This window comes from Ranitomeya variabilis, chromosome 3 (genome assembly GCF_051348905.1).
Source record: "Ranitomeya variabilis isolate aRanVar5 chromosome 3, aRanVar5.hap1, whole genome shotgun sequence".
Taxonomy (NCBI): Eukaryota; Metazoa; Chordata; class Amphibia; order Anura; family Dendrobatidae; genus Ranitomeya; species Ranitomeya variabilis.
In genome coordinates this window covers 704271452-704294559 of record NC_135234.1, presented here as the reverse complement: position 1 = coordinate 704294559, position 23108 = coordinate 704271452, and the positions used below count along the sequence as shown (strand labels likewise).

The 23108-nt window shown below is 42.7% G+C and overlaps 2 protein-coding genes across 7 annotated transcripts in view; both read left to right on the top strand.

Annotated features, from left to right (window-relative positions):
- Positions 1–23108, top strand: part of NBEA (neurobeachin) — an 838139-nt gene that overhangs the window by 3774 nt on the left and 811257 nt on the right. The gene's annotated exons all lie outside the window — the stretch shown is intronic.
- Positions 1–23108, top strand: part of LOC143817576 (uncharacterized) — a 45857-nt gene that overhangs the window by 432 nt on the left and 22317 nt on the right. The gene's annotated exons all lie outside the window — the stretch shown is intronic.

Sequence of the window (23108 nt, the reverse complement as noted above, 5' to 3'; positions counted from 1 at the left end):
CACTTTATTATTGTGGTGGGCTAACCTAGGATCAGTGAGGGTCTCTGTAGACTGAAAGGGCGTCCGTATTTATGTAGCGTCGCTTCCTCTTGTAATTTTATTTCCGCATTCTGGGCAGGTAGCAGTGGGGGGAATGTAGGGGGCGCTGTTGTAGGGGAAGAAAAATTAAAGGGCATGTAGCACTACATTGGGGCTTTGGGGTCTTACTCCTCACCAGTCCTAAAGTCATGGAGCATCCTAGTGACGTCTATCTATTTATGACAGGGGGACCCCTTTAAGGTATCTAAAATATGGCCAACGTTTGATGAAGACCTAGTGGTGGTGATCAGATCAGTATGGAGTATTGCTTAATTATACACTATATGGCCAGAAGTATTGGGCCCTTACCCATTACACCTCCAGGGGCTTTTATCACCTCCCACCCTATATCCATAGGCGTTCAGTTGATCCTCGCCCCTTCTGCAGCTAGAACTGCTTCCGCTCTTCCGGGAAGGCTTGCTACGAGGTTCTGTGACATGTCTTGCAGTATTTTACAATAAGTGATTTTATTCCCCCCCTCCCCATCCACGCTGTAGTAATTGGAATAAATCCCCCCTCGCCGTGTAGTGAATATGGAGCGCTGTCCCTCCAATGAGCGCTGATGCTTTTATCAGCAGGAAGCTAATCAGAGTGGCGAGCAGCTGCAGTCGCCGTGCATTGTGGGGGGACGCTGCTACACAATGACGTCAGGAGATAAATGGATCTTAGTCTATGATGCCCCCGTGGTTGGGACCGGAGCCGGGTGCTGAGCGGCGTCACGTCACCGAGGAACAAACCACCCATCTCTTCTCCAAGAATAACCCCCTCTGCGGCTTCTGTAGGCGGCTCGTCCTAAAGGATTCACTTGTGCTGAAAAAATGTATCTTAATTAAAATGTATTCCTCTTAATGATGTAGATATCGGGAGAATATGGCTTCATTCAGTAGTTATTGCCATTAAACAGGAGTATGGGAGGGAACGACCATCGTGTAATGTCCGCTGCCCAGCATCTTAGGGTTGTGTAAGGTGGGTGCCGGCATGGTGGTGTACACATCCTGTTCTTACTCCACTGGTATAATGGCTCCTGTCTGATTTCCATACTCATTATCATGCACGCTGGATGTGTAACACGTCTATAATGCCAGGCCTGCCATCTGCTCTCCTGCAGAACAATTGTGATTTATGTGGTCGGTAAATGTATAATTACAAGCGGAAAAGACAGAAAATGTTCCATATTGGGTGTGGTAATATGCTCTTCATATGCTTTATATGGCCGTTTATTAGGACCCACGAGTTAGACACATTGTTTTGGCTTTTGTCTCGATCTCTCGTTACTTACGGTATGTGCATGTTCTGTAGCACTGCACTTGGATTATTATCATATCATTGACTCGCCGCCATTTTTACCCACGTGAGGTAAATTTGTGAAGCTTTATGAGGGCTCATGCAGACAATTGTATTTTTGGTCCCATGTGATGTGACAACATCGCATCGCTCTTGGACCAGTGTTGTTCGATGGGGCCGTGCACATGTCTGATTTTTCCACGGACAGAGTCCATCCGAGGAAAATAATCGTTGTGTGCTGGATCTGCATCTGTAAAACGGATTGCGCTCGATCATGCAAACCTATGGCTCAGTGGAAAACATCATACTGCACTCGGATGACATCTGAGAGTGGTCTGATTTTGACAGACTGATAGAATGGAGAAGATGGAAATATATATATTCTGATTGGCATAACCAGCCTGATTCTCTGGGATGAGGGATAATACGCTGTTCTGTGAAGTGAAGTGAACCTACCTAAAAGTAACACTATTAAGCTGGCCGTACCCATTATATAGCTGTCAGACCATGGCCTCATAGAACCCATTCATACAATAAAAACACAAAACGCTTTAATTGTGGATAAAAATGGCCGTGTAGTTTATTTAGGGTTACATAAATTAATTAATCACCAATAAATAAACTCCATAAATTATAAAACCAAAGTACCAAACTTTTCCAATAAACCAATCCACCCAGACATGGGTGATTTTCCCACAATTAAACTACACGACAGTAAAATTACAAGAATTCAGGGGAGGGAGGGTGGGGTCTTCTTTATCTTCTTCCGCTGACAGAATGACCAGATACCACAAAACAGGTGTGTATATATTCAAAAAAAAGAGCGGCAAAGCTGCTTACAGCCAATAGAAAACCGTTTCAATAGCTGCCAAACATACCAGAAAAAACTGGATAAAACCAGTGTCACACTTTCAGAGATGACTGACCTGACCTTTATTTGACCTTTCTTCTGACAGAAAGTCATATTAAATGACAGGGTCCATGAGGCCATGAGACCCCCGCTATATTTCTTTCAGGTTTACGCGGGGGGGCTAACATGGCCTCATAGAACCCATTCATACAATAAAAACACAAAACGCTTTAATTGTGGATAAAAATGGCCGTGTAGTTTATTTAGGGTTACATAAATTAATTAATCACCAATAAATACTCCATAAATTATAAAACCAAAGTACCAAACTTTTCCAATAAACCAATCCACCCAGACATGGGTGATTTTCCCACAAGGCCATGACTCAGCGAGACATGGCCCCCCCCAAACCACACAGCCATTTTTCAATGATAGTTTGTAAGTCCAAATTAAAAATATCAAGGCCAATATCAGATAAATGAACCAAATCAGGCCTATAAAGGCCCAGTAAAAAACCCTCCAAATCCAAATGGCGGAATGAAAACCCTGAAATTAAAAGAAAAAATTTTTCCATGGATTTATTGACCCTTCTCCGGATTTTATCTAAAAAAGAAAATTAATTGTTGTGCCACAAAAGTCTGGGAATAATCTTGAAAAAACAAAGTTTGAATCAGGCAGAATTTGTTTAAGATAAATAAAATCGGATCGCATGGCCGATAATAAGTCAAGAGTCCTGATTTTTCCAAGATCATTCCCAGCTACATGAAATATAATTAAATCAGGGGAAGGAAATTTAATTAGCCATTTCTTCACTTCAGCAACCAGGCAATGCCATTTCAAGCCGCGAACTCCATGCCACCAGACCTGAATATCAGAAGGATTAAAGGATAAATATTTAGTATAAGATCGTTGGCTGGCCCTCTTCCTGGCCCAGAAGATAAAAGAGTGTCCGACTATCCAAATGACTAGCGGACCTGAAAGAAAAACAATAATTAATAGTCATAAAGATCATGTCGTACATATAATTTGAACCTTTTGGAGTTCCATCTTCCCAATTCCTTTATCCCTGAATCAGAAAGCCCGGCCCTAGAGGCCTCCGTAGCGTAGCTGCTCCGATTCTAAACGAATGAGATGTGATTTTAAGGTGTTTTTTACCCAAAAAGCTTAAACATTTCTTTAGGACAAAATTAAATTGAAAGACCGTAACCGGAGAAAAAATCACTATGAATGAATAATGGGCCCTGTCCCATAGGTCTGACCTTAATCCAATTTGCCATGTTATCAACAGGGCAAATGATTGAGACATGGATTGCTTTAATGTTCAACCTAGATCCCCTGCCTAATTGATCTGTCTTTAATTTTATTATAAATAAAATTAAAAAACGACTCATGAATCTGGACATCCAAAATCATGAGTCCCGAAGGCTCCAATTTCTTAACAGAAACCACCTCACCAACGCGAAGTGCTCCAAAAAAGGACAGAGAAAAAATAGAGCTAAATAATAAGGCTTCCTCAAAACTTACATAAACGTGGATGAGACAGGAGCACAATTCTTTCAATAAAGACAGGGAAATAGGTGGTCTCGAGTCAGGTATAAAATTGGTTTTCCTAAAGCCTTTTAAAAACTGCTTACTGGGAAAAGATTAGTTAAAGCAATACTGCCAGAAAGTTTAAAGGAAAAATGAAACTCCTGCTAGGCATTTCGCTATTGCCGAGTAAGACAAACCGTTTTCTACTATCGATTCAGCAAACTTTAGTGCTGCTACCGGATTAGAAACTGTTGGGTCAAAATAATGTAGGTTGCAAAAATTGTTCCATTTCAGCCATGCAGCCGAATAGTCAGCCCATGATCTATTAGATAACGATTTTTTGATAAAATACTGTATCAGAGTGCAACCATGTCCCAAATTGAAAGGGGTAAGAGGGTCCTTCCGAATCCACGTTGGGAACCTGCAGGAAAAAATTCGACCACTGACGATTTTGTAAAGAGTCAGTTATGAAAAGAAATTTGCTCTTTCCCAACTTTGCTTTCAGGCATTGTAAGACCAATTGTCTCAAAATTCTGTCAGCAAAAGTATTTTTAGAAGATAACGTGCTGATAGAAAAAAAAAAATAAAAAAAATAAAAAAAATAAAACTACTGCCTGGTTAGTGGAAAGGAGTAAAATCCTGGAATTCTGCATTAGTGATCCCCAAATAAATATTCCTGCAAAAATAGAAAATAAAAGTTCCAACACATTACGTTTGAAGATAGTTTCTTAGACACCCAACTTATTGGCCACTGGATGGACATCCAATGAGAGTCAAATAAAATACTGAAGCCACACTGGCTATCCGCTGTGAAAAGAAAGGGAAAAGAATCGCCAGAGACAAAAGATCTGCCATTATGCTCTGACAAAAAGGAGAGCCAAATTCTAGCATCTTCCTTTAGGTCAGAATGGATACTAACATGCGAATGAGGTGAAGATACACCTTTAGTGGCATCCTATAAACTTCTGCCAAAAGCCCGACCTATAGGAATGACGCGAACCGCAAAATTCAATAGACCTAACAATGATTGAATTTCCTTAAGAGTGACCTTGCTCTTGGCTAAAAAATTTTATAACGCAATGCGCAGTTTAAAAATGTTCTCATCAGGAAGTCAGATTCCATTTTTTGATAATCAAGAGTGATTCCCAGAAACTCGAGGGATCTAGGCAGACTAAGTGTTTTTTTTTTTTTTTTTTTTGAGCAATAGGAACACCAAAGTGCTCACACATTTGGATAAATTTATTGAGGGTATCTTCGCATATTGAGGAACCATAAGGACCGATAAACAAAAAATCGTCTAAATAATGGAGGATACCTGCATCCTTACAATTAGTTTGTAAAACCCAATGAAGAAATTAAGAAAAACTTTCAAAATACGAACATGACAAAGAAAAGCCCATTGGCAGGCACTTATCAAAAAAAAAAAAAAAAAGCAGTCATCAAAATAAAAATCTAAAGAATTAAATCCACATGGGTGAACAGGAAGAAGTCTAAAAGCAGACTTAATATCTGACTTGGACATTAAAGCATTAAAACCAAATTTCTTGAGGATAAGTGGTGAATTAGCCGGAAAGAGCCCTCATCTATTTTTTTTTTTTTTTTTTTTGGCATAATACCCAATGGTGATATAAGGAAATTAACAAACAGCGGGGTTAAAAAAGAGCCTGAAACTCTGCTTAATTGAATTTCATTAATAATTTTATCCCTAGCTACCTCAGGGTGAGCCTTTAAAGAGGGTAAATTAGGAACAACAAAACAACCCGCCCCTTTAAATTGTGGGATAAATAATCATTCAGAAAAACCATTAAAAAGCAGCTCACTGGTCTCCTGGTTGGGATATTTGCTTAGCCATACTGACATGTTTGCCAGAATCACTGGCATCTGTGCTTTTTGAATTAGGCTCCTTAAGTGAGGACTGTTGAGCTGCTTGTTACTTAAAACATTTAGACATAGGGTGTGAGTTACCACAGAACGAGCACTCATGGCGGAATCTACAGTTGTTGTTCCACTTACAAAAGGAATCGTTGAAAGCGAAACAAACACCGCATTTACTTGAACTAGAAGGGGTGAACGGATAATTTGTGCCTGAAAGCTTCATCATAATTCCAGCTTCCAGGATTATGTCCAAGTGCTGAAATATCTTGCTGCAGAAATGGGGAGATTTTTCACCCAAAACTGCAGCAAAAACAGAAAAAGCTTGCACCCAGTTATTGAAAGATTTAAAGATGGATAAAATGATTATTCCAAATAAGCTCTTTAACAGAAGGGCTTAAATGGAATCCTAAGGGAGACAGCTCACATGTCAGAGCTTCTTTAAAAGAGTTAACAGGGGCGGTGTTAGCTGATGAAATGTCAGAGATTGCAGCACTGTGTACAGCTGATGTGACAGCAAGGGGGGGGGGGAATAGCTTCTTTTAAAGTTTCAGCTAACACTTTCTTTATGATGTCTTTTTAATGTGAGTGTGGGACAGACAAAGAAACATTGAAAGTCTCACCCCTCGATGAATGCTGGTCGTTTCTCTGCTCCATACAGCAGCTGGAGCTCGAGCCCTCCATGTTGGGCAAGCTCATATGGGAAGCTGCTGTAAGCGGCGTTTCTTCATCCTCTTCTGAGTGTGATGACAGGGGATCCTCCCGAACCGGTGGTCTGGACCGCAGCAGCAGAAGCCACCGCTGTTGTAGAATCCAATGACACCGCAGCGCTTTTACGGCTGCTGTGTGTTGAAGACATCCCGGCCGCTTCAGATGAGGCGGTCGGCGCTCTGTCATGACGCTCGTGGTGGAAGTCTCGCGCTGGGCTGCGAGAATTCTGAGGAGGGCGGCGCCGCAACTTCCTTCTTCCTTCTTGGACACTGCGGCTGGAAGCAGGCGGCGACGCCGAAGGAGAGTATGGGGTCCTTTGCCTCCTGCGCCTCCCTGAAGCGGTGGGTGTCGGCAGGACCAGAGAGGCTTGACACGGCGACCGAAGGGTATCTTCTGGAGGATGAGGGACAGCATCGGCAGGCGCTAAGATAGGTTTCATAGCCAGGCACTGCCTCAGCCAGTCCGCTCCATCCTTGCCGTCGGCTCTAGTCAGGAGCTGTTGCAGGAGATTCTCCATCCTGGGGTATGTGTCTTCTTTATCTTCTTCCGCTGACAGAATGACCAGATACCACAAAACAGGTGTGTATATATTCAAAAAAAAGAGCGGCAAAGCTGCTTACAGCCAATAGAAAACCGTTTCAATAGCTGCCAAACATACCAGAAAAAACTGGATAAAACCAGTGTCACACTTTCAGAGATGACTGACCTGACCTTTATTTGACCTTTCTTCTGACAGAAAGTCATATTAAATGACAGGGTCCATGAGGCCATGAGACCCCCGCTATATTTCTTTCAGGTTTACGCGGGGGGGCTAACATTATTTTGCCTGCAGTTGTCTTGCGCACCCCTCCCATACACAGGAGCATCTACTCGGCCGAGCGGTCCCATGCTCTCTGAGAGAGCCACTGCCAGACATTTCTGGCAGCAGCTTTATCTCTTACTGTATGTTCACACAGTGTTGTGTTTTGTTTGTTTTTTTTCAGGCAGATTTCGCCTGGAACCTTTCTGAAATGGTGCTTAAAAGGAAAAAAAAAAACTTCAAAAAGAATTTGATCATATGCACAGCAATGACTTGCTGTGCACGTTTCTTCGTTTTGTTCTTTTAAGCACTTCAGAAGCCGTAAAGCTGCTAAAATAAGCGATTTGTCAATCGTACGTGGACCCCATTAATGAGGCCGTGGGATGAACCCATCGTTATTCTAATGTGTGCATGGATGCTTTAGTGTTTTCCATACCAACCAACCACAGTGCAGCTTTCATTCTGGATTTTGCGGTTTTGTAATCAAAGCTACACCGTGGTTGGTTGGTACTCGCAATAGTGACATCTAGGGGGATTTATAATCCTGTGAACAAATACAGGATGGGCAGAGGAAAAAAACACAAAAGCCGAGTGCTAATGTGTCTGCAATATACACAAAATAAAGCACAAATCTGGTACAGTTTCCTATAGGGCCAATTAGTCATTATTACATGTACATCTAGGTTTTTTTTGTTTGCAGATTTGTTTGGAACTAACCTTTCTGTCTGACTAGGGTGTGCAGACACTGACCTATTCCAATGTTTTTAGCAGATCTCCAACAAATATTCTCCAGACCAGATGGCTGTTGGCCGAGAGGTCGTGTTGTAAATGGGCAGAGTAAGGGCTTGTTCACACGCTGTTCGTGCGTTTTTTTTTTCACACTTTTTTTCAGTGGAAGAAAGAAGCGTTTTACAGTCCCTCAAAGTGAATGTGTTTTCTGAAATCTTACGCACACACTGCTTATTTTGTTCCTTGCAAACCTTCAAAGTGTTCTTTCAGGTCTGCAGCGTGCCAATATTTGCAGCGTTTTTCACCCACTCAAATGAATGGAAAATACGCAAGTAAAAAGACGGCAACAACTCGCATATTACACAGATTTTTCTGCAAAAAGCAGATGTGTGCACACAGCCTAAAGCCCTCCACACACAACACACGATAGTGATCGGCCGGCAGCCATCACTCCTGGGTCGCCCATCACAAGAACTCTCGGCTTTCGCGTTCTCTGAGAGAACCGCTGGCAGATTTCTCTGGTGTTGGCCTATCTCTCAGAGAACAAAAGGATCGGCCATCGGAAAGCCACATGCCAGATACCGTACTTCTTTCCCCTATAGAATAGAGAGCCCCCCATACACTATACATTGTAGACTGAAGCCGCCTTTAGTTTGATGTTTATGGGCCTGTCTTCCAAAGGAACAAAAAGATGGGGCCTACTAATCCAACATGTCCAACCCTTCTCCCCTTAGCCATATGTTGGGGAGGGGGGTCAGGAGGCACATTGAATTATTGACTTTTATAGACTGCGTCTGTGCCCACTGCCTCATGAGGTATGCGCCTGACAGCCAATATGGATGCCTCCACTTCCGTACAACACAGGACACGCTGTACTGCATGGCATACGCTGCTTTACAGTGGGCCTCTGTATAGGAAAGTGCAGGCGCCTGCCAGATGGAGCCTGAACGACCCTTTCGGCCTCCACCTTGTGAATGGTCGCCTAGCCGTAGTATGAAAACACAAGTAGAAAATCCAGCTTCATGCAGATGTTGCTTTTGGTCGATATCCAGCTGGGGCTGCAGTGCTTTATGAAATCTGTGCTAACCACTGAACCGCCATGCTGCCCCCTAAACTGGTACCAAACTGAAAAGTTTCTTTTAAACACCTTTATTCTTATTTACATGGCACTAACACATAGGGTAATGCTGTGTATCATCCCAGGGACCACAGGAGAATTCTGCACCAATACAACCAGTTTCAGAGGAACCTATTAACCCATTAATCTCACTTATCAATTCATAGCCCAGTTCACTGAAACCATTTCAAGGCTGGTTTTTGGGTATATATTTCCATTGCGCCAAAATTCTTGACTATGGGAGATTCCCCCCCCCCCCCCCCCCCTCACTGTTGTGATTTCAAAGCTATTAATATGCTTCCAAATCATAGCAGTTTTTTTTATCGCAATTTAAATTTCCGTGTTGAAAATTGTTGGTGATTAGCGGCAGATTAACCCTAACTGCAAAGATCAAAATCTGCCCTGCAGGATAATTAATGCAGCAGAGTTCTTAGGTGTTATGTGGATATAGTATATGAGATATAGAATAGTCTCATTCACAATGCTGCTATTGCAGTTCAGTCTTTAATTTCCCATAAAAAATATCCAGTTGGAAAATCTGGTAGAAAAAATAAGTGGAATTCTCCATCGAACACTACGTTAGCAAAACTAGTGACGGCAACAAACAGTAATTTGCTGCACAGAGTACGTCATGGGGACAACCCACCCTCTGTACATCTGCTTCAGGGTTTCAAAGTATAATAAGTAGTGCTGAGCGAACGTGCTCTGATAAGGCGTTCTCTGAGCATGCTCAGGTGCTAACCGAGTGACTTAGGAGTGCTCAAAAAATATGTTCGAGTCCCCATGACTGCATGTGTTGCGGCTGTCAAATATTCATGAGATATGCAACTGTGAGCACTTAAACATATTTTTCGAGCACGCCGAAGACACTCAGTTAGCACCCGAGCATGCTCAGATAACACCTTATCCGGGCATGTTCGCTAATCACTAATAATAAGTACATGAACACTAATGTCACCTTCATACATGAAGAAAAGCAAAGAGAGTCATCAAAAGCGCTGACAGCCCAGTGGAATTGCTATTCTTTTCTTACTCATCATTTGCTATGGAAAGATTTGGGGAGGAATGTCTACAACCATAGGAGGGATGAGACCATGGCATTTTTAATTATATTGGTCCCTCAATATTCTGTACTCATTTCCACTATGGAAAAAAGATATTAAGCTTTATTAGGGGTGTCTTTCTGAACCTTATACACTGCTCAAAAAAATAAAGGGAACACTCAAATAACACATCCTAGATCTGAAAGAATGAAATATTCTCATTGAATACGGTACTTTGTTCTGTACAAAGTTGAATGTGCTGACAACAAAATCTCACAAAAATCATCAATGGAAATCAAATTTATTAACCAATGAAGGCCTGGATTTAGTCACACACAAAATTAAAGTGGAATGTAATGTCCTTAAAACAAGTCAAAATGATGCTCAGTATTGTGTGTGGCCTCCACGTGCCTGTATGACCTCCCTACTGTACAATGCCTGGGCATGCTCCTGATGAGGTAGCAGATGGTCTCCTGAGGGTTGTCCTCCCAGACCTGGACTAAAGCATCCGCCAACTCCTGGACAGTCTGGTGCAGCGTGACGTTGGTGGATGGAGTGAGACATGATGTCCCAGATGTGTTCAATCAAATTAAGGTCTGGGGAACGGGCGGGCCAGTCCATAGCTTCAATGCCTTCATCTTGCAGGAACTGCTGACACACTCCATCTACATAGGGTCTGGCATTGTCCTGCATTAGGAGGAACCCAGGGTGAACCGCACCAGCATATATGGTCTCACAAGGGGTCTGAGGATCTCATCTTGGTACCTAATAGCAGTCAGGCTACCTCTGGCGAGCACATGGAGGGATGTGCGGCCCTCCAAAGAAATGCCACCCCACACCATTACTGACCACTGCCAAACCGGACTTGCTGAAGGATGTTGCAGGCAGCAGATCACTCTCCACGGCGTCTCCAGACTCTGTCACGTGTCACATGTGCTCAGTGTGAACCTGTTTTCATCTGTGAAGAGCACAAGGCGCCAGTGGCGAATTTACCAATCCTGGTGTTCTGTGGCAAATGCCAAGCGTCCTGCATGGTGTTGGGCTGTGAGCACAACCCCCATCTGTGGATGTCGGGCACTCAGACCATCCTCATGGAGTTGGTTTCTAACAGTTTGTGCAGACACCTGCACATTTGTGGCCTGTTGGAGGTCATTTTGCAGGGCTCTGGCAGTGCTCCTCCTGTTCCTTCTTGCATATAGGCTGAGGTAGCGGTCCTGCTGCTGGGTTGTTGCCCTCCTACGGCCCCCTCCACGTCTCCTGGTGTACTGGCCTGTCTCCTGGTAGCACCTCCAGCCTCTGGACACTACGCTGACATACACAGCAAACTTTCTTGCTAAAGCTCACATTGATGTGCCATCCTGGATGAGCTGCACTACCTGAGCCACTTGTGTGGGTTGTAGAGTCTGTCTCATGCTAGTGTGAAAGCACAACCAACATTCAAAAGTGACCAAAACATCAGCCAGAAAGCATTGGTACGGAGATGTGGTCTGTGGTCCCCATCTGCAGAGCGACTCCTTTATTAGGGTGCCTTAATAAGTGCCAATAACTTCCATCTGTTGTCTATTCCATTTGCATAACAGCATATGAAATTGATTGTCAAACAGTGTTGCTTCCTAAGGGTACTGTCACACTCAGCGACGCTGCAGCGATATAGACAACGAGCCGATCGCTGCAGCGTCGCTGTTTAGGTCGCTGGGGAGCTGTCACACAGACAGCTCTCTCCAGCGACCAACGATCAGGGGAACGACTTCGGCATCGTTGAAACTGTCTTCAACGATGCCGAAGTCCCCCTGCAGCACCCGGGTAACCAGGGTAAACATCGGGTTACTAAGTGCAGGGCCGCGCATAGTAACCCGATATTTACCCTGGTTACCATTGTAAAAGTAAAAAAAAAAACACTACATACTCACCTTCTGATGTCTGTCACGTCCCCCGCCGGCGGCTTCCCTGCACTGAATGTTTCAGCGGCACCGGCAGTAACAGCGGTGACGTCACCGCTGTGCTCTGCTTTACGGCCGGCCGGCGCTGACACATTCAGTGCAGGGAAGCTGCCGGCGGGGGACGTGACAGACATCAGAAGGGGAGTATGTAGTGTTTTTTTTTTTACTTTTACAATGGTAACCAGGGTAAATATCGGGTTACTAAGTGCGGCCCTGCGCTTAGTAACCCGATATTTACCCTGGTTACCATTGTAAAACATTGCAGGCATCGTTGCTTTTGCTGTCAAACACATCGATACACACCGACCTAACGACGAAATAAGGTGCTGGCCTTCTAGCTCCGACCAGCGATATCACAGCGGGATCCAGATCGCTGCTGCGTGTCAAACACAACGATATCGCTATCCAGGACGCTGCAACGTCACGGATCGTTGTCGTTCTCGTTGAAAAGTTGTTCAGTGTGAAGGTACCTTTAGTGGACAGTTTGATTTCACAGAAGTTTGATGTACTTGGAGTTATATTCTGTTGTTTAAGTGTTCCCTTTATTTTTTTGAGCAGTGTATTTATGTACACATCTACTTTGATGGAGCCGAAAAATGGCTTTAGGCTTCCTGAAATAGTCCTGCTGCTTCCTATTGCACATAAGTGCAATATACCGGTGCATCTCACAAAATTAGAATATCGTCAAAAAGTTTATTTCAGTTCTTCAATACAAAAAGTGAAACTCCGATATTATATAGTCATTACAGAGTCATCTATTTCAAGTGTTTATTTCTGTTTAATGTTGATGATTATGGCTTAAGACGGGTTCACACTTGCGTTTGGGTAGATTCCGTAGGGCTGCGTACGTCTTCCCTTAAGCTCCGCCTACGTCTGTACTTATTCCCTTAAGCTCTGCCTACTTCTGCATGTGCCCTGCATACTTGTTGCATTCCTGTGCGGTCGGCGGGCAAAAACGTTGCATCCACATACTGCGCATGTCCCTGCGTACCCAATGTTAAAGATAGGTACACAGGACGCATGTGGAAGTAGGCAGAGCTTAAGGGAGGAAGTACGCAGCCATACTCACTCTACTCAAATGCAAGTGTGAACCCGACCTTACAGCCAATGAAAACCCAAAAATCATTATCTCAGTAAATTAGAATACTTTATATCACTAGCTTGAAAAAATGATTTTAAAATCCAAAATGTTGGCCTACTGAGATGTATGTTCAGTAAATGCACTCAGTACTTGGTCGGGGCTCCTTTTGCATCAATTACTGCATCAATGCGGGGTGGCATGGAGGCGATCAGCCTGTGGCACTGCTGAGGTGTTATGGAAGCCCAGGTTGCTTTGATAGCAGCATTCAGCTCGTCTGCATTGTGGAGACTGGTGTCTCTCATCTTCCTCTTGACAATACCCCATAGATTTTCTATGGGGTTAAGGTCAGGTGAGATTGCTGGCCAATCAAGCACAGTGATACTGTTGTTTTTAAACCAGGTATTGGTACTTTTGGCAGTGTGGACAGGTGCCAAGTCCTGCTGGAGAATTAAATTTCTATCTCCAAAAAGCTTGTCGGCAGAAGGAAGCATGAAGTGCTCTAAAAACTTCCTGGCAGAAGGCTGCGCTGACTTTGGTCTTGATAAAACACAGTGGACCTACACCAGCAGATGACATGGCTCCCCAAACCATCACTAATTGTGGAAACTTCATACTAGACCTCAAGCAGCTTGGATTGTCTGTCTCTCCACTCTTCCTCCAGACTCTGGGACCTTGATTTCTAAGGTCTAGTAGTGTGATCAGAGTTTGTGCCCTTCATCAGTACATAGTGGAGTACTTGTTGGCTGAATGAGATTCCTTAGATGCAGCTCAGATAGGGATTTACTAATTCTGTTTGAAGGGACCCGGCATGGAGACTTATTTTCAGGACAATGTTCCAAGAGGAAAAAAAATAAGCAAAGTAGCTAACGTCAGCCAAATTAAAGACTACATCTACAGTATAGTTGTCACTTTTTTAAGGGTTTTTCCCCCTCATCCATAGTTTGTCTGGTATGAGCTAGTGTGTATATTTTTATTCTAATGGTCTTGAAAATAAATACATTTCTGTATCAAGTGGGGTCTCTTAATTGGAGAATGAGATCTTGTGAACATACAGGAATGGTGTACATTGACATTTCATTAGTTTCAGTGCCTATGAAAAAATATACTCTGTTATGTACATATATGTAATAAAATGACTCATTTGTATCTCTTTGCCATCTAAGTACACGGAAAGATTCGGATAAATTTATTGGAATTGTCCAGTTTGGTGTTTGTCGCGGTTAACATCTGAGGGAATCACGCAGATCCTACCGCTGTCACCAGTTTGTCAGGGTACACAAATCCACTGCTTCCAATTGTAAGGACAGTTACACAGTTGACTAACTGATGATGGACAAGGCTGCGGCTGCTTCCTGTCCTAGACCATTATTGGGGAACTCCCAGTGAGCGTCAGATTCCAACTCATAGAATATACATACGTACCCCAGAATGGTCACTGCCAAATCCACCGTAACAAAAGGAACTACTAGCTACCACCACCACCAATTGTTAATACAGGCTGATTGGACACCAGTTACAGGTATCATATGGCCTTAGGGGTGCGGTTTACAGATCAAGAGGAACAGAGCTATTACATTTTAAATATTTAATCTTGAAAGATAGGCTGTTTATAAAAGGTATAGAAAGATGTTTAAAAAAAAATAATTAAAAAAAGGAACAGAACAATACGGTATATACAATTACATGGCATACAATGGGATAGCATAAGAAAAGTACTAAACCTGATGTTGCAGTAATGGCTCTTCTTTTTATGGAGGGAAGTACTCTGATTTGGAAAATGGATCACTCACGGCAAACTGTACTGTCTTCCAGAAAATGAACTATGACAGAAACCCAAATTTTGTCTTTGTGGATTTTAATTTTTCTCCACGACAGTGTAGCTTTGCTCCATAACAAATGAAAAATGATGATACAATAGGTTAATCAGTTTACCAATTTTTAGCAGTTATTGTTTTGGTGTTATGTCAGAATATGACCAGGATGGATAACCTCAACCTTATCAAATCATCTGGTTCCTCGATATACAGCCTTATCATTTCCGCCTTGGGCGGCCTCAAATCTTCAATTTCTATGTTGCTCAGTATTTTACTTGAACTTCCTGTATAGATCTCTGGAGGTTTTATAAGTGCTTGTTAAGTCTTTTTAGAAAACGTGACACTTCTGCAGGCGAGGTCACTACTTAACTTTTTGGATCTAGAATAGAACATCAGGCTCTAAAAGATGAAAATATGTATTTTGGGAATCCTGTAAGGAGCGAACCTATAACTTATTATTGTTAGTCCTGCTGCCTGCTTCTCTTCTAAGTTATGACTGAAAATTGGTGCACATATTCGTGTATTTAATGTCAAGAAACTCTTTTATTTTCCCTGGTCTGTAAGTCGCCCTCCCAATTATTTTCAGTATTTCTTAATTAATGTTCAGAAAGTACTATAGATGTAGAAACTGGACTTGTTCTACAGTCTTTGGAGTGATTTTATTTCTTTTTATTTTTGTCTAATTATGTCAATTGGAGTAAATGAGCCTAAGTTTATTGAAACAGTGACCATTTAGGCTACGTGTCTATGATCAGTAATGCTAGCGCTCTAGACTCTGCATATTTTTTGCTGTGTCCAAAACGCCACGTTGTGCAGTACCAGCACATTGTATAGGATTAATAGAAACCCCATGACTTTGCTTATTTTTGTGTTGGGTAAAATCACCTGTGGTGTGGGTTTCAGAGTCACAGCATGTCATCTTCTGCTGCGGAGACTTTGAGTCTTCTGTGCAGAATTTCCCCATAGACTTACATAATTTTAAGAAAACTGGGGGGGGGGGGGGGGGGTTGATAACCATCCATGGTAAAGAAAAAAGCTGTGGGCTTAAGTTATCAGGCTGGGAAGGTCTCTGGTTATTGGGCCCTTCCCAGCCTAAAAAATGCAAGCTTGCAGTCTCCCCAGAATTGGCACATTACATTTGATTTGCCTTGCCAATTCTGAAGCTTTGCCCTCCTCTACCCAATTTCCCTGGTGCTGTGGCAAATGGGGTAATGGTAGTTAGGGTTGATGACAGCTGTGATTTGTCAAAAATCACATTTGGTATCAAGCCCTGGGGTTAGTAATAGTGAGATGTTAAGCAGACCCCCCACATCATTAACCCGGTAAGAAAAACAAAAAAAACGCGCACACAGAAAAAATACTTTATTTGAATAAAGACCTCCCCTACTCTTTACCTTGTTCACCAATTTATTGAAAAAAAAAGAAAAAAGAAAGAAAATCCTATGCAAATTCACATTAATCTACCGAATCCTATGTAATCCAGAAATTGATACCTGAAAAACATAGAAAGACAAATAAATACGAGACTCTCCCTTGTTAAGCAATTTATTTGTAAAAATGTTCCTACGAAGGTCCGATGTAGTCCATGTTCATCAAATCTGTCTCCGACATCTGTGAATAGCATTGACGTTCCTGCTGAGCACAGCGAGACCCTGCGGTTCTGATAAGCTTTGTCGTCATTACCCAGCTCCTGTGAATAGCAGGAACGTCACTGCTATTCACAGATGCTGGAAAACGATTTTGGGGAGCTGTTTGCTTTACCTTGGCTGGTTATCAAAAATAGGGTGGGCCCCACGTAACTTTTTTTATTATTTATTCGGTTAATACATGTGCAGTAAACAGCACACACGGCACTACCTGCATATTTCACAGATATCTTTATCTGTCCTATCTATATCTTTGCACATCTAATCTAACATTCCAAAGAGACAAAAACGCATCGGTCAAAAATGCAATAAAAATGCAAGTGAGATGAGTTGGGGGATTAATGTGGAAATTCAGCTGCATGAAAGCCTGAACAAACACTAATCATGAGAACGTACCTTTAGGCCATGTGCACACGTTCAGGATTGTTAGCGTTTTTTTCGCGTTTTTTCGCTATAAAAACGTGATAAAAACGCGAAAAAAAACGCTTACATAAGCCTCCTATTATTTACAGGGTATTCCGCATTTTTGGTGCAAATGTTGCGATTTTTTCCGCGAAAAAATCGCATAGCGGAAAAAAAAAGCAACATGTTCATTAAAAATGCGGAATTGCAGGGATTCCGCACACCTAGGGGTCCATTGATCTGCTTACTTCCCGCACGGGGCTGTGCACACCATGCGGGAAGTAAGCAGATTATATGCGGTTGGTACCCAGGGTGGAGGAGAGGAGACTCTCCTCCACGCACTGGGCACCATATAAGTGGTCAAAAAATAAGAAATAAAATAATAAACAGTCCTATACTCACCCTCGATGTCTTGCCGCCTCCTCGCACGCTGCCGTTCGGTTTCTGTACCTGGTGTGCGCTGAAGGACCTCGCCGAATGACGTCACTGTCCTGTGATTGGTCGTGAGCGGTCATGTGACCGCTCACGTGACCGTGACGTCACGGGAGGTCCTGTGCGCACAGACCAGCTATACGGAACGGACGCCGGTGAGATGTCTGGGTGAGTATAAGCATTTTTTTATTTTTTTTATTATTTTTAAACATTCTATCTTTTACTATAGATGCTGCATAGGCAGCATCTATAGTAAAAAGTTGGTCACACTTGTCAAACGCTATGTTTGACAAGTGTGACCAACCTGTCAGTCAGTTTTCCAAGCGATGCTACAGATCGCAGGGAAAACTTTAGCATTCTGCAAGCTAATTACGCTTGCAGAATGCTAAAAAAACGCGAAAAAAACGGAAAAAAAACGCAAAAAAAAAAATGCGGATTTCTTGCAGAAAATTTCCGGTTTTCTTCAGGAATTTTCTGCAAGAAATCCGCAACGTGTGCACATACCCTAAAAGTGCAAGATAAACACACTTGGTTTGGTAACATCTACAAGACATCCATAAGGGGTCAACCAACCAGTGTCTAATAACCCTACCTAACAGATATTTATCTTGCCGCTGAGCACCAGCTGAATTCACTAGGTCAGAATTATTGCATAAGCCAGTGGTTTCCAGCTATTGTGGAACTGGTATGACAAATTCAAGACCACTAGTGTAAGGCTAAAGCCCACCATACACATTTGTTTCGGAAGGCATAACTTAAGCCAGTCTCTTAAGTCTGTGAACTACGGTATGTTCAGTGTATGCACTGAAAAATATGCCCATTGAATTAAAGTATGCCTAACATGAGGGGAGCCCAACTGTAAATGTAATCTCAGTAGGATCAGCCCTCCTAAGCCATCTATATGGGCATACAGGTCATAGGAAGCTGAAGAATATACCAGTCAGATGTCTTATATCCTACAATGTTTTTCTTAATTTGTAATTAAGCTATTAAGGTCTGTGCTGGACATAGATCTCCCTGAGAATCTGCCTCCAGAGCTTATTGTAAATGATAAGGGAGCGTTAACAGTGTGAGACATGTAGATCAGGAGAGCAGACTGTCAGTCATTACATGGCTCACACTGGTAATATCTCTTTTTATTTATAACAAGCTCTGGAGGCAGATCTATGTCCGGTACATAGATCTTAACTCATTTACATATGCAATAAGGAGGTTTCTCTGGAATAAGACATTGGATTGCAGATATCAAGGTATCATTTAGTTCAGCTTCCTGTGACCTGCATGCCCCTATATTATCCTACTGCTAGATTCCCTTTGAGCCCCCCCATACACTTGAGATAGCTGTCTGCTGAATGATGTGGTTCAGCTACCACTTATGTCTACTGGACTCTTCCCTACATAGGAGCGCTCGTTCGGCTGAGCACTCCTGTGATCTCTATGGCTATGTTCCCACCATGAGCTTTTGGTGAGTTTTTGATGTTTCAAATTTTCTGCACCTATTAAGTAAATAGTTTTATTTATTTATTTTTTTTACATGTCTTTTTCTTGTTTTTGACGCTGTTTTTTTTTTTTTTTGTCAAGTTTTAAATCTGCTTTGTTTTTTTTTTTTTTTTATATTTTTTGGTATTTGACTTTGCCAAAAACTGTAGTCATGTGTGCATTAGGCCTCTTTCACACTTCCGTCTTTCTTTTTCCGTCACAATGCAGGATCCATCTACGGCTGTCAAAAGCAGGAATCCAGCAACAGATGCAGTCTTTTCAAACTCAGCATGCACGGAAGAATTTCCCGTTAGGGAAATTCTCTCTTGCTCTCTCTCTCTTTTTACTATTGATGCTGCCTATGCAGCATCAATAGTAATAAGATATAATGTTAAAAATAATAATTAAAAAAGAAAATCGTGATATTCTTGCCTTCCGGCGTCCCCCGCATCCTTTCCGATGCTCGCGATGCTGCCGGCAACTCCCATTCCCAGTAATGCCTTGCGAGCAATGACCTGTGATGACGTAGCGGTCTCGCGAGACCACTACGTCATCACAGGTCATTGCTCGCAAAGCATTACTGGGAACCAGAGCTGCCAGCAGCATCGAGAAGGCTACGGGGGACGCCGGAAGGTAAGAATATCACGATTTTTTTTTATTTAAATTTTTAACCTGAGTTGTGTTGTGTATGCGTTTTTGCAGTGGAAAATCGCAGCGAAGACGCATACACAACGTGTGCGCGCACAGCCTCTACAGATCCGTCAAAAAAACGGACCCAGTGCACCCATTTTTTACAATCTGCACAGGATCCGTCTTTTCAAGATTTTGATGGATTGTGACTGATTGTAAAAAACAGAAGTGTCAGAGGCCTTACTTGCATTTTTTTATGCGGTTTCCGCTGTGGAACTGCACTACAAACGCATGTGGATTTTTTTTTTTTACCTGTGGATTTTCCTTAACTAATGCATTATTATGGGGAAAATCCATGCATAAAACTCGTGTATCCGCAAGAGAAATTAACATGTTGTGGATTTGAAACACCGCACAGTGGACATGAGATTTCTATTAATACTTTTCACATTGCTGAAAACTGTAAGATGCTGTGCTTTTGACCTAATGAAAATATGCCATGTCAAAAACTTGCCAAAAATTGATCAGACACCACCAGACAAGTGGCCTACCTCTGGAGGAACAAAAGAAACAGCAGTCTGAAATCGGACATGCTGGATCCATAACTTCCCTGACGATCAATTGACCATACACATTAGATTCTCGTCAAACCTGGCATTATCGGCATGTTCGCTGACATTAGTCTGTGTATGGAGGGCTTACCTGCACATGACATTCATGCAGAAAAAAAATGTATACTCTTGAGGAAAGCTCCCGATGTATACTTCAAGATTCCCATAGACACTATTCATTAGATGTTTCCCAAAAGTGTGGGGGGAGTTTGTCCTCTGTAGCTGGTATTCGTCTACATACGGTTTACCTGTTAAGTAAAGCAAATCTTACTGCTTTCCTATACGGAGGGGGACTACAGGAGAAATAAGAATGTGCGGTGTACTTTTACCACAATGGCTCCTATGACCTCTATCCTTACTGTGGCCATTGCCAGGAGTATACCTCTAGTGTATGTGCCGTCAGTGGCTACAAACAGTATGTGGAATTAGGATTCAAATCTGCTAGCTAGCCCCATTATGTTATACCGGCTCCCAGCAAATTCAGCTATTACTTAACGGCCTTTGGCTTGATCTCGAGCCATAACGACATGATGGATGAACGCTCTAGATCGATCTTGTGTAAGTCTAGATAAATCCACCAGGGTCTCCTCTGACATTGTCTTGATAGTATCAAGCCATCAGGTTGCTGGTCTTCCTCTTTGCCTTGTTCCTTCTTTTCTTCCAACCATGATGTTCTTCTCCAGTGATTGATCTCTTCATATGATGTGTCCATAGTAGGCAAGTCGTAGCTTGGTGATCCTTGCATCAATTAACACATCTGGCTTGGATTTGTTCCAAAACAGATTTGTTTGTTCTTCTTGCCATCCATGATATTGATAACATCCGTCTTCCAGCACCACATTTCGAAGGAGTCGATTCTTCTTCTGTCTTGTTTCTTTATCGTCCAGGTTTCGCATCCGTATGTTACTACAGAAAAGACCAGACTATGTACGAGCCGTGTCTTCATCATCGGTGACATGTTCCTCTATTTAAAGACCTTGTCCAGAGACTTCATTGTTGATTTGCCCATAGCTATTCTATTGACTTATAGCCCAATCTCCAGTGGAAGAGCTGAAGATATACATCTTGTGGAGGGGCTACCCTCTTCCGCTAGCAGCTCTTAGTAGGTCTTACCACTTTTGTTTTCTCTTCGTTGGAGTGTTGATCAGCATTGCAACTTCCTATTTTTTCATTAAACTTTTATAGACAATATCTTGTTGCTCTGTATCCTTAGCGTTTATCTCAGGACGTGTCTGCAGGACTCGGCAGTATAATGGCTAGCTTTTCCCATCTGCTCAGTATCTGAGGAATGCACCTCACTACATCATCAATCTCTAAGTTGTCATCTACTCTGGAAATGCTACCCAGCACCTCCTGGTATTCTTATCTGTATCAGAACAGATTGTTAGTCTGTGTTTTCACTAGGACTAGTGCAACAATCGTACAGGTATGGAGAATATAGTACAGGTTGTAGAAGCGGCCACAACAATCTAGGAAGAGCCAGGGTGACTATTTATTGGTCCAGAAATAAGAAATTTCATAGAAAGCAACCGGGCACAGCCTAGGGTTAAGCATGAGCATTGGGTGCATTGGGCGCCTAGCTCTTTCAGTCCTATATGTGCTATATACATTGTAACACAGTAGCCATCAGAGATCTTGTCTCCTACAATTGTTAGTGCCGGTAATCTTGCTTTGTAGAACGATTGATTAAATGCTGATGTAATGCTGTCACTTTTAGATCAATATCTACATTGCATGGTAGAAGCTGTACTTGACGCATTTTATAATTTCGTATGGAAGAGTTGAATGCACTAACTGTGTATATAGATTCTGTAGACGAGTGATGGCGAACCTTTTAGAGACCGAGTGCTCAAACTGCAATCCAAACCCACTTATTGAGAAGTGCCAACACTGAAATATATCCTGAATACTGAGGTTTTAGTTTAAAAAAAAAAATAAAAAATTGTACATTAGCGGGCTATAGTCTATTCAAAGAACTTGTAAGCGCTGCACTCCGAGCCTAAGATACTAGTCAGTGATTGCAGTGGAGGTCTGTACTTGAGAATATAGGTAATAGAATGGTTAAACCAGCCTTACCCGTATGCCTCATAGCTGCGGTTTAGATGTTGAGAACTGCACTATTAATCTTTTATATTAATGATTTCTTCCAGGTGCCTGGCAGAGGTCCCCGTCTCCTTTTTTCATTACAATATCCCCCCCATGCACGTCACACTGACCTGTGACGTGCAGTTGTGGCTCCATAATCCCACGCGTGCGCCGTGCACTAGCTCGGTTATGGGTACCTTGTAAGCCTTTCTAATGACAGTGTCTTCATCGATCTTCTGCGCAGGCGATAGCAGACACTTACCTGTGCAGAAGCGGGATGAAGACCCTGCCATTAGAAGGGCGGACAAGGTACCCATAACCGTGGGATTACAGCGCCGTACTTCACCTCTGCCCGTTTCCCCCACTACTCTGGACTCGTCATATATCACAGTCCTACCTGTGTGCACATGCGCCATTCCCTTTACAATTAGCGCCTCTACTTTCCTCTACAAGCGCGCCATCCCCTCAGCACTAGCGCCATCATCCTCTTCCGTGCACACACATGCCCTGATGGTACCGCGCAGGTGCGGAGGAGAGTAGTGGTGGTGGTAGTACTGATGGGACGGCGTGCGTGCAGAGGATAGTGGCAGCGGCACTAGTGCTGGGGGGATGGCCCACCAGGAGGGCGCTGCATGCCTCCTCTTGCACGCGTGCCATAGGTTCGCCTCCACGGCTGTGACTATAGGAGATGAGATTAGAAATTAAGTGATAAACTGTGGTGGAAAGAACTTTTTTCTTTTTTTTATTGCACTTAACCAGTTACAGTTTTCATATCACAGGGAATAAAAAAAAAAATAAAAAAAATAATAATGTATGGGTGAGATGGATAGATAGATTAATATTGTGAGGGATCGGCTCTGCAGTATGCGCTGTTTCACACACGGGACGTCGTTGTTGGTTCAAAATAAACAAGCAGTTTATTAGGAGTTCATAAACCGTCAGTGGTAACAAAAATAAAACCGCCTCTTCCAGGCA